Below are 11387 nucleotides of genomic sequence, written 5' to 3'. Positions count from 1 at the left end.
CGTGCTCTTATGTTTGCTTATTCGTTGTCTCACTTCCATTGTCGTCTCACCGACATACATTAGTCCACATGGACAGACTATCAAATACACGACAAACTTTGGTGAGCACGTATATCGTTCTTTTATTGAAAATTTCTTACCAGTATGCGGGTGACAAAAACTGTCGCCCTTAGGCATATTCCCGCAGCACGCACAATTGAGACAAGGAAAGTTGCCCATCCGAGGAGGGCACAAAGTCCTCTGGACGGCAACTCTCCCGGCCCCAATATCTGATTTGACCAATAAATCTTTAAGATTACGTCCTCGTCTATAAGAGAGAATGGGGCGTGAGCAAAAATCTTGAATCTGAGGTAGACCCCTATGCAAAATCCCCCAATGTTTATTAAGGATATTAGCAATGCCATTGCTGGCCGGGCAGTAAGTGGACACAAATGGTACCCGTTTCTGTTTGTCCCCCTTCTGGCGTTGTAAATCCTCCTCAGTCAATCTAGCCGCCCTGTCTCTATGACCCATAACTTTCACTTGTGGGTACCCCCTTCGAATAAATTTGTCACACATTTCGTCCAACCTCTTATCACAAATCTGTGTATCAGTGACTATTCTTCGTACCCGAAGAAGTTGACTCCACGGTAATGAATCCATCATATGTCTGGGATGGTAACTATCATAGGATAGAAGGCTGTTCCTATCAGTTGTTTTAATAAACAGGTCAGTACAAAGTTTGTCATTCTGTTTATAGACCATAGTATCTAAAAACTGTACCCTCTCCACCGAACAGGTCATCGTAAATTTCAATTCCGGGTGTATATGATTAAGTTCTGTCAGAAAACCAAGGAGGTCCTCATGGGTACCCTCCCAAACACAAAAAATATCATCGATGTAGCGCCACCAGGCCCGGACGTGCCGCCAGAAGCTGGATCTGTACACGTGTTGGTCCTCGAGTACCGCCATGTAGATGTTGGCATACGTGGGGGCCATTGCGTGTGCAATGCGAGAAACTCACTCGAGTCTCTCGCCTCAATACATGGCACTGTCGCCGGCATTCGGGACCGGAGTGTGCAGCTGCATGTATTTCTATGTAGCTGCCTGCTCCAGTCCCAAGTGCCGGTGGCAGTGCCGGGTATTGATGTGTGGCACCCCTGAGGGTCCAGTCACCACAGAGGTACTGCACCTCATCCAGAGGTGTGGTATCCCACTCTCAAGTAAGGAGGGGGCACTACCCAGGACTCTAACATTCACACCCAACACACACGAGTTCAGTCGGGGCACCTGGGCATACCCCGGGGAGGATGACCTCATCCCAGGCTGGATAGGACTGGGTGGTAGGAGTGGGTGGAGTAGGTAGGAAAAAGAGGAGGAGTTTAGAGGGCGGCAAAGCCAGTGTGCGAAAGCAGTTGGTCCTGGGAGACCAAAGGAAAAGGAGTGAAGAAAGTGACTGAGAGGAGAAGTGTGAGGGAGAAACAGAAGGAAAACCCCAGAAGGACAGAAGGGGTCCTAGGCACATGGGAAGTGCAGAAGCCACTCGTGGTGCCCACATCAATGCCGACCATAGTCGAGTGGAGGAACCAGGTTGCAGTCAGGGGACCGGCCCCAATTTAGTGGAAATCTTCAAGGGTTCAACTAAGAAGCCGGCGGAGGCTGTGGCATCTGTAGGAGTCACGGCCACATTCATCCATAACTTGCTAAAAAGGCAGCCGTATAGAATCCAGGGGCTCAGGTTCGTGGCTGCTGGCTTGGGACATTGAGGGTGAGGCGCTGGGCAGGAGAGGTGGAAGCCAGCTTAGTGAGATGACCAAAGAAAGACATAAGAGAGGACTCCTGAAAAAGTGCAGTTTAAATGGGAGTTTGCTGGGCCACTGACCTGAAGGACACAGCACCTGGCTGGCGTTTGTGGACTGGAGAACTGTGAGTAAAAGTGGAAGCTGCACCTTGCTGTGTCCTTTGAGTTATTGCTGTGTAAGGGGGTGGTGCTGTTACGGACAGTAAGGAACACGCTTATAAAGAAGAAAGAGCAGCATCCATACCAGGTGATGTTAATCCAAAAAAGTTCTTTATTCCGCCATGATAAAAATACAACGTTTCGGCCTGATTGGCCTTTGTCAAGTATACACATTGTCCAAAGTAGCCATCTTAAATAGTGTGAAACCCACATGAGCTCCAATCACCATCAAGGGGCGGCCTTTATTAAATATACATTTAATGTGCTTAAATATCAAATACTATACATATATCTACTAAGTAACAGCTAAACGGCACCATCACTACCCATATCCTATGAAAATATATACAGGAAAAGCATAAAATTCAAAATCACATATATAAACAAACGTCACAAAGGTGCACAGTCCAATGATTGCATTTGTTGTCTGGTTGCCATATCGACATCTCCGGATGACCCCATCAATTACTCTAAAACGCAACTGATTAACAGAGTGTCTGCACTCACTAAAATGTTTAGGTATTGGTAGGTCGGTTAGATTCGTACGTATCGTGCTCTTATGTTTGCTTATTCGTTGTCTCACTTCCATTGTCGTCTCACTAACATACATTAGTCCACATGGACAGACTATCAAATACACGACAAACTTTGATGAGCACGTATATCGTTCTTTTATTGAAAATTTCTTACCAGTATGCGGGTGACAAAAACTGTCGTCCTTAAGCATATTCCCGCAGCACGCACAATTGAGACAAGGAAAGTTGCCCATCCGAGGAGGGCACAAAGTCCTCTGGACGGCAACTCTCCCGGCCCCAATATCTGATTTGACCAATAAATCTTTAAGATTATGTCCTCGTCTATAAGAGAGAATGGGGCGTGAGCAAAAATCTTGAATCTGAGGTAGACCCCTATGCAAAATCCCCCAATGTTTATTAAGGATATTAGCAATGCCATTGCTGGCCGGGCAGTAAGTGGACACAAATGGTACCCGTTTCTGTTTGTCCCCCTTCTGGCATTGTAAATCCTCCTCAGTCAATCTAGCCGCCCTGTCTCTATGACCCATAACTTTCACTTGTGGGTACCCCCTTCGAATAAATTTGTCACACATTTCGTCCAACCTCTTATCACAAATCTGTGTATCAGTGACTATTCTTCGTACCCGAAGAGGTTGACTCCACGGTAATGAATCCATCATATGTCTGGGATGGTAACTATCATAGGATAGAAGGCTGTTCCTATCAGTTGTTTTAATAAACAGGTCAGTACAAAGTTTGTCATTCTGTTTATAGACCATAGTATCTAAAAACTGTACCCTCTCCACAGAACAGGTCATCGTAAATTTCAATTCCGGGTGTATATGATTAAGTTCTGTCAGAAAACCAAGGAGGTCCTCATGGGTACCCTCCCAAACACAAAAAATATCATCGATGTAGCGCCACCAGGCCCGGACGTGCCGCCAGAAGCTGGATCTGTACACGTGTTGGTCCTCGAGTACCGCCATGTAGATGTTGGCATACGTGGGGGCCACATTGGACCCCATGGCGGTACCCCTCAACTGCTGGTAGTAATCATCCCCAAAGAGGAAAAAATTCCTCCTGAGGATGAACTCCAGCAGTGTGAGGACCAACTGTGCACAATCCGGCGACACATACGAGTCCGACAGCGCCACACCGACTGCATCCAGACCCCTCTCATGTTCGATGGAGGTGTACAAAGTCACAACATCAAATGATACCCAAAAAGTTGAGGCACACACCGAGACAGTATTAAGTTTCTCTAAAAAATCATTCGTATCACGAATGTAGGAACCGGCAGAAGTTGAAAAAACCCGTAGAATCTTATCCAAAAAGATTGACACCTTATTACACATGGAGCCCCGGCCCGATACAATAGGGCGTCCGGGGGGATTTAACAAATCCTTGTGTATCTTTGGCAATGTGTACAGGACAGGGGTAATAGGCGAATTAACAAACAAAAATTCAGACAGCTTCTGATCGATGAGTCCATTATTTAAGGAGTCATCGATCAGAAGCTGTAGCTCCCTCTGAAAACCTGCCGTCGGATCACATGTAAGTTTCTTATATACCGCAGTATCTGATAATTGTGTCATAATTTCTGCCCTATATTTCACAGTATCCATTACCACTACTGCACCGCCTTTATCGGCAGGTTTCACTGTAAGTGCAGTATTATTTGAGAGGCGATCTAGTGCTTGTCTCTCAGCCCTGGACAGATTATTGAATCCATGATGGCAAAATCGCTCCCTTAATTTTTTGATGTCCCTCTCCACCAAAGTAATATATGACTCGACAAACTGATTTTTAACGTGGGGTTGAAAAGAGCTTTTGTTAAACAAACCAGCTCCTTTAAGCGTAAAACCCCCCACCACCACATCCGTTGGTTCATCAACACGCGGCTGTATCTCTGAAAAATAAGAGGTTAGTCGCAGCCTTCTATAGAAAGCAAACAAGTCACATTCGATCTGAAACCAATCAGGAGAGTTTTTCGGACAAAAAGACAAGCCTTTAGCCAACATATCATACTCGATACCAGTCAATTGGGCAGATGATATATTTAACACCAATTCATTGCGGTTTAGTTCACTTTCCGACGTTCGTCCATGTTCCGTGTTCTCATAGGGAACTTGTGGAATTTCCTCCGTTCCCTGTTCGAACCGCCATTTTTTGTGTTTCCTCCCGCCTCTCCGGTTCCTCCTTTTGCTGTTGTTGCGGCCACTTGTCTGACCCCTAAAAAACTTAAGGATGAAGAAGAAGCTCCCAAATTAGAGTCATCAGTTGAATCAGAATCTGCTGTTGTAAAGCCAAATCTGTGTGGGTCCCTCTCCTGCGGTCTCTTTCTCCTCCTTTGCTGAAGAGGTCTAGACCTCCTGTTGTTAAACGATAATTGTGTCCCCGGATGCCAGGAAAAAATCCGTCCTGATTTATAGTCCTCCATATCACGGAACCATTTGGATCTTTTGGTTTTCTCAATATCACTCCGAAATTTTACAAGGTTACCCTCCAATTTATTTCTGTATGCTGTCAGCTCGGGCACAGTCATTAGACCAGTCAATTGTTGCTCCAATTCTAGCACAGACCCCTTGATAAGCTCCATCTCCTTACGGAGGAACTCTATATTCAGGAGCATCAAATCAAAGGAGTATTTGTTAGTGATGGATTCAAATTTATTACAGAATTGAGCATTGTCTACCATCAGAGTGGGACGTAGATGTGGACGTAAGCCGCGAGGTATTCTATGGGCTTTATAATATTCAGTGAGTGTAGTCACATGCAGTTCAAAGGAGATCAATCTCCTAGATTCAGTCTCATGTTTCTTACATACCATGTCTGCAGTCGGTTTACTTAAAAAGGTATTGTCATTAGAAGTACCAGATAAAATCCGTACTGCGTCCTCCTCCGTGTATGAGAAAATTGAGGCAGTCTCCAGTTCACCCACCTCTGGAGTAGATAACGGCTCCATGGCCATAGTCCGGTGCACGTTGGTTAGGATCCACAATAGGACTGTACAACGAGGTCAACCATCAGCACTCAGACAGGGGATGCACGCTCCAAAATCCAAGGATCCAATCGGACAAAAACGCATATAAAGAAGAAAGAGCAGCATCCATACCAGGTGATGTTAATCCAAAAAAGTTCTTTATTCCGCCATGATAAAAATACAACTGTTCGGCCTGATTGGCCTTTGTCAAGTATACACATTGTCCAAAGTAGCCATCTTAAATAGTGTGAAACCCACATGAGCTCCAATCACCATCAAGGGGCGGCCTTTATTAAATATACATTTAATGTGCTTAAATATCAAATACTATACATATATCTACTAAGTAACAGCTAAACGGCACCATCACTACCCATATCCTATGAAAATATATACAGGAAAAGCATAAAATTCAAAATCACATATATAAACAAACGTCACAAAGGTGCACAGTCCAATGATTGCATTTGTTGTCTGGTTGCCATATCGACATCTCCACCAATCGCATAATGTCCATGGGCCAATCCCCTTTCTCATCCAATCCCTGTGGGTTAGGAGAAAAGGCGCACAAAATAAACCCCCCAATCAAAGCAGAAAGTACAAGGATGCATGCGAGCGCCCCATTCTCTCTTATAGACGAGGATATAATCTTAAAGATTTATTGGTCAAATCAGATATTGGGGCCGGGAGAGTTGCCGTCCAGAGGACTTTGTGCCCTCCTCGGATGGGCAACTTTCCTTGTCTCAATTGTGCGTGCTGCGGGAATATGCTTAAGGGCGACAGTTTTTGTCACCCGCATACTGGTAAGAAATTTTCAATAAAAGAACGATATACGTGCTCATCAAAGTATGTCGTGTATTTGATAGTCTGTCCATGTGGACTAATGTATGTCGGTGAGACGACAATGGAAGTGAGACAACGAATAAGCAAACATAAGAGCACGATACGTACGAATCTAACCGACCTGCCAATACCTAAACATTTTAGTGAGTGCAGACACTCTGTTAATCAGTTGCGTTTTAGAGTAATTGATGGGGTCATCCGGAGATGTCGATATGGCAACCAGACAACAAATGCAATCATTGGACTGTGCACCTTTGTGACGTTTGTTTATATATGTGATTTTGAATTTTATGCTTTTCCTGTATATATTTTCATAGGATATGGGTAGTGATGGTGCCGTTTAGCTGTTACTTAGTAGATATATGTATAGTATTTGATATTTAAGCACATTAAATGTATATTTAATAAAGGCCGCCCCTTGATGGTGATTGGAGCTCATGTGGGTTTCACACTATTTAAGATGGCTACTTTGAACAATGTGTATACTTGACAAAGGCCAATCAGGCCGAAACGTTGTATTTTTATCATGGCGGAATAAAGAACTTTTTTGGATTAACATCACCTGGTATGGATGCTGCTCTTTCTTCTTTATAAGCGTGTTCCTTACTGTCCGTTACAGCACCACCCCCTTACACAGCAATAACTCAAAGGACACAGCAAGGTGCAGCTTCCACTTTTACTCACAGTTCTCCAGTCCACAAACGCCAGCCAGGTGCTGTGTCCTTCAGGTCAGTAGCCCAGCAAACTCCCATTTAAACTGCACTTTTTCAGGAGTCCTCTCTTATGTCTTTCTCTGGTCATCTCACTAAGCTGGCTTCCACCTCTCCTGCCCAGCGCCTCACCCTCAATGTCCCAAGCCAGCAGCCACGAACCTGAGCCCCTGGATTCTATACGGCTGCCTTTTTAGCAAGTTATGGATGAATGTGGCCGTGACTCCTACAGATGCCACAGCCTCCGCCGGCTTCTTAGTTGAACCCTTGAAGATTTCCACTAAATTGGGGCCGGTCCCCTGACTGCAACCTGGTCCCTCCCCTCGACTATGGTCGGCGTGGATGCGGGCACCACGAGTGGCTTCTGCACTTCCCATGTGCCTAGGACCCCTTCTGTCCTTCTGGGGTTTTCCTTCTGTCTCTCCCTCACAGTTCTCTTCTCAGTCACTTTCTTCACTCCTTTTCCTTTGGTCTCCCAGGACCAGCTGCTTTCGCACACTGGCTTTGCCGCCTTCTAAGCTCCTCCTCTTTTTCCTACCTACTCCACCCACTCCTACCACCCAGTCCTATCCAGCCTGGGATGAGGTCATCCTCCCCGGGGTATGCCCAGGTGCCCCGACTGAACTCGTGTGTGTTGGGTGTGAATGTTAGAGTCCTGGGTAGTGCCCCTCCTTACTTGAGAGTGGGATACCACACCTCTGGATGAGGTGCAGTACCTCTGTGGCAACTGGACCCTCAGGGGTGCCACACATCAATACCCGGCACTGCCACCGGCACTTGGGACTGGAGCGGGCAGCTGCATAGAAATACATGCAGCTGCACACTCCGGTCCCGAATGCCGGCGGCAGTGCCATGTATTGAGGCGAGAGACTCGAGTGAGTTTCTCGCATTGCACACGCAAGTGTGACCCTGGCCTTAAAGGGAGTCTGTCTGTACTAATTACCTATAGAAGTAGTGGTACGACTGTGTAGGTGCCTGTCCCACAATAGAAATGACTTGTCTGTTGGTTGCAGGCTCTATGCTAGGGATAAGCTGCACCTCAATGGGGAGGGGGCCGGTGTGCTGAGGGGAAAAATGACTGGAAGGTTGGAGGAGTTTAATCTTGAGGCTGTGGAGCAGGGCAATTACTGTACTGCTGGGGATGATAGTGTAGAAAGTGAGCTGGGCATAAGTAATGAAATTGGGGGTCAACAGATTAAGCAGGAATTGAGGTACAGAGAAAGACTTAAAGTGCATGTGCACTAATGTCAGAAGCCTCAGCAACAGGATGGAGGAACTAGAATTAATAATGTGGGAAGAAAATTATGATATGGTGGGGATAAGGGAGACATTGCTGGACAACATATAATGGAGACATGGCTGGATGAAAGATAACGGAGACATGGTTGGATGACAGATAACGGAGACATGGCTGGATGACAGATAACGGAGACATGACCAGACGACAGATAATGGAGACATTGCTGGACAGCAGATAACTGAGACGTGGCCGGACGACAGATAATGGAGACGTGGCCGGACGACAGATAATGGAGACGTGGCCGGACGACAGATAACGGAGACGTGGCCAGACGACAAATAACGGAGACATGGCCGGACGACAGATAATGGAGACATTGCTGGACAGCAGATAACTGAGACGTGGCCGGACGACAGATAATGGAGACGTGGCCGGACGACAGATAACGGAGACGTGGCCGGACGACAGATAACGGAGACGTGGCCAGACAACAAATAACGGAGACATGGCCGGACGACAGATAATGGAGACATTGCTGGACAGCAGATAACTGAGACGTGGCCGGACGACAGATAATGGAGACGTGGCCGGACGACAGATAACGGAGACATGGCCAGACGACAGATAACGGAGACATGGCCAGACGACAGATAACGGAGACATGGCCAGACGACAAATAACGGAGACATGGCCGGACGACAGATAATGGAGACATTGCTGGACAGCAGATAACTGAGACGTGGCCGGACGACAGATAATGGAGACGTGGCCGGACGACAGATAACGGAGACATGGCCAGACGACAGATAACGGAGACATGGCCAGACGACAGATAACGGAGACATGGCCAGACGACAGATAACAGAGACATGGTCAGACGACAGATAACAGAGACATGGCCAGACGACAAATAACCGAGACATGGCCGGACGACAGATAATGGAGACATGGCCGGACGACAGATAATGGAGACATTGCTGGACAACAGATAACTGAGACGTGGCCGGACAAAAGATAATGGAGACATGGTCAGACGACAGATAGCAGAGACATGGCCAGACGACAAATAACGGAGACATGGCCGGACGACAGATAATGGAGACATTGCTGGACAACAGATAACGGAGACGTGGCCGGACGACAGATAACAGAGACATGGCCAGACGACAGATAATGGAGACATTGCTGGACAACAGATAACTGAGACATGGCCAGACGACAGATAACAAAGACATGGCTAGACGACAAATAACGGAGACATGGCCGGATGACAGATAATGGAGACATTGCTGGACAACAGATAACTGAGACATGGCCAGACGACAGATAACGGAGACATGGCCAGACGACAGATAACGGAGACATGGCTGGATGACAGATAACGGAGACATGGCTGGACAACAGATAACTGAGACGTGGCCAGACGACAGATAACAGAGACATGGCCGGACGACAGATAATGGAGACATTGCTGGACAACAGATAACTGAGACATGGCCAGACGACAGATAACGGAGACATGGCTGGATGACAGATAACGGAGACATGGCTGGACAACAAATAATGGAGACATTGCCGGACGACAGATGCCGGACAAGTGACCAGACGACAGCTAATGGACGAGACCTGTGACCGGAATGAAAGGGGGTATCCTCTACGTCTAGAGAAAAGAAGGTGTAATCATATTCACTGACGGCAATTCTTTACAGTAAGAGCAGTTAGATTATGGATTCTTTATTGTAAGAGCAGTGAGCTTAGGGAACTCTCTGCCACATGATGTCATGGTTAAGCCATTACAAAAAGGACAAGGATTGCTTGGATGCCTTTGTTGAAAGCATTACTCGGTATGGGCACTAGATTCTGTGATGAGACGTTGATCCAGGGATCTAGTGTGATTGTCGTATGTGGGGTTGGGAAGGAATTTTCCCCCTAATATGGAGCTGTTAATATCTGCCCCATGGGGTTTTTTCCTTCTCTGGATCAACATGTTGGGCTATAACTAGATGGACTTTGTCTACCTTCAACCTAAAAAACTATGAAACTATAAAGACATATCTGTCTGCCATGGTGCACTAGGCGCTGATTCATGCTGCCTGAGGTTTGCGCAGCATCAAGTAGGTTCCTTGTAAGAAGAATGGATATAGAGGCTTATTGGCAATGCTCCATGCGGGAAAACTATACAAATTAGCTTTTTGCAGAAGGAGAGAAGTCGTAGAAGAAATATTTCGAAGACACGTGAAGACACTTGTGCAGGTTGTCAGCCAGGGAACAAGACATATGTTTATGGTGAGACCGGTGAGGGCTGGAGGGGTTAGGATTAGAATTTACAGTAAAAGACAGGAGAAAAATGTTTGGGAATAGAATATATTACCACCCCGAGGAGAAGACTTTGTTGAAGGTGATTAGCATCTTATTTACCATCTGTCACTTCTCCGCTAGATAAGAGGGAAATAAACACTTAAGAAGAACTGTTTAGTGGTATCGTCCCATCAAATTGCGTATTAATGGTGTCTTATGTTGATTTTCCTCCTTGTTCCTATACGTGGTGCAGCTCTGGTTTATAACTTAGGACCCGCTCTGCTCTCGTAGGGATCTCCAGCAATCTGTCTCACTGTTGGAAGATGGGATTTCCACAGCAAACATCCACATGAAAAGTCTTAGCCCATTAACGCAACAACACCATGTTCACCAGACCACCAGTACAAAGTCCAAAGATGTGGTGGGACCAGTCCCTAGATCTAGAATACCACAGAAATGAACATAGATGGAAATTACCTACATTATGGCCAAAATATATCTTAAATTTGCAGACATTTATGGACAAGTCTTCAGTTATTACCAGAAAATCCCATTGATCACAGACGCTTGGTAGACCATCAATGTGAAATTTGTGTAGACCTACGTTGCTGGCGCCCTTACACTGCAGCACTTAGCACAATGCCACTCTACATATGTGGCTGTAACTGTTACTGAATCACAGCTTTTTTTAACTTAAAGGGTTATTCCTGAAAAAATGAAGCTATAGGATAGGGAATAACTTGCTGATTGCTTCAAGTCCAATCTCTGGGACCCTCAGCAATCTTGAGAACGGGGCTCTGGAACCTGAAGACAGCGCTCTGCGGAGCTCCTTCTTAAATGGAGTTGAGGTGCACAAATT

The sequence above is a fragment of the Ranitomeya imitator genome, chromosome 3 (assembly GCF_032444005.1).
Source record: "Ranitomeya imitator isolate aRanImi1 chromosome 3, aRanImi1.pri, whole genome shotgun sequence".
Taxonomy (NCBI): domain Eukaryota; kingdom Metazoa; phylum Chordata; class Amphibia; order Anura; family Dendrobatidae; genus Ranitomeya; species Ranitomeya imitator.
Note: the sequence above shows the minus strand (reverse complement) of the source record.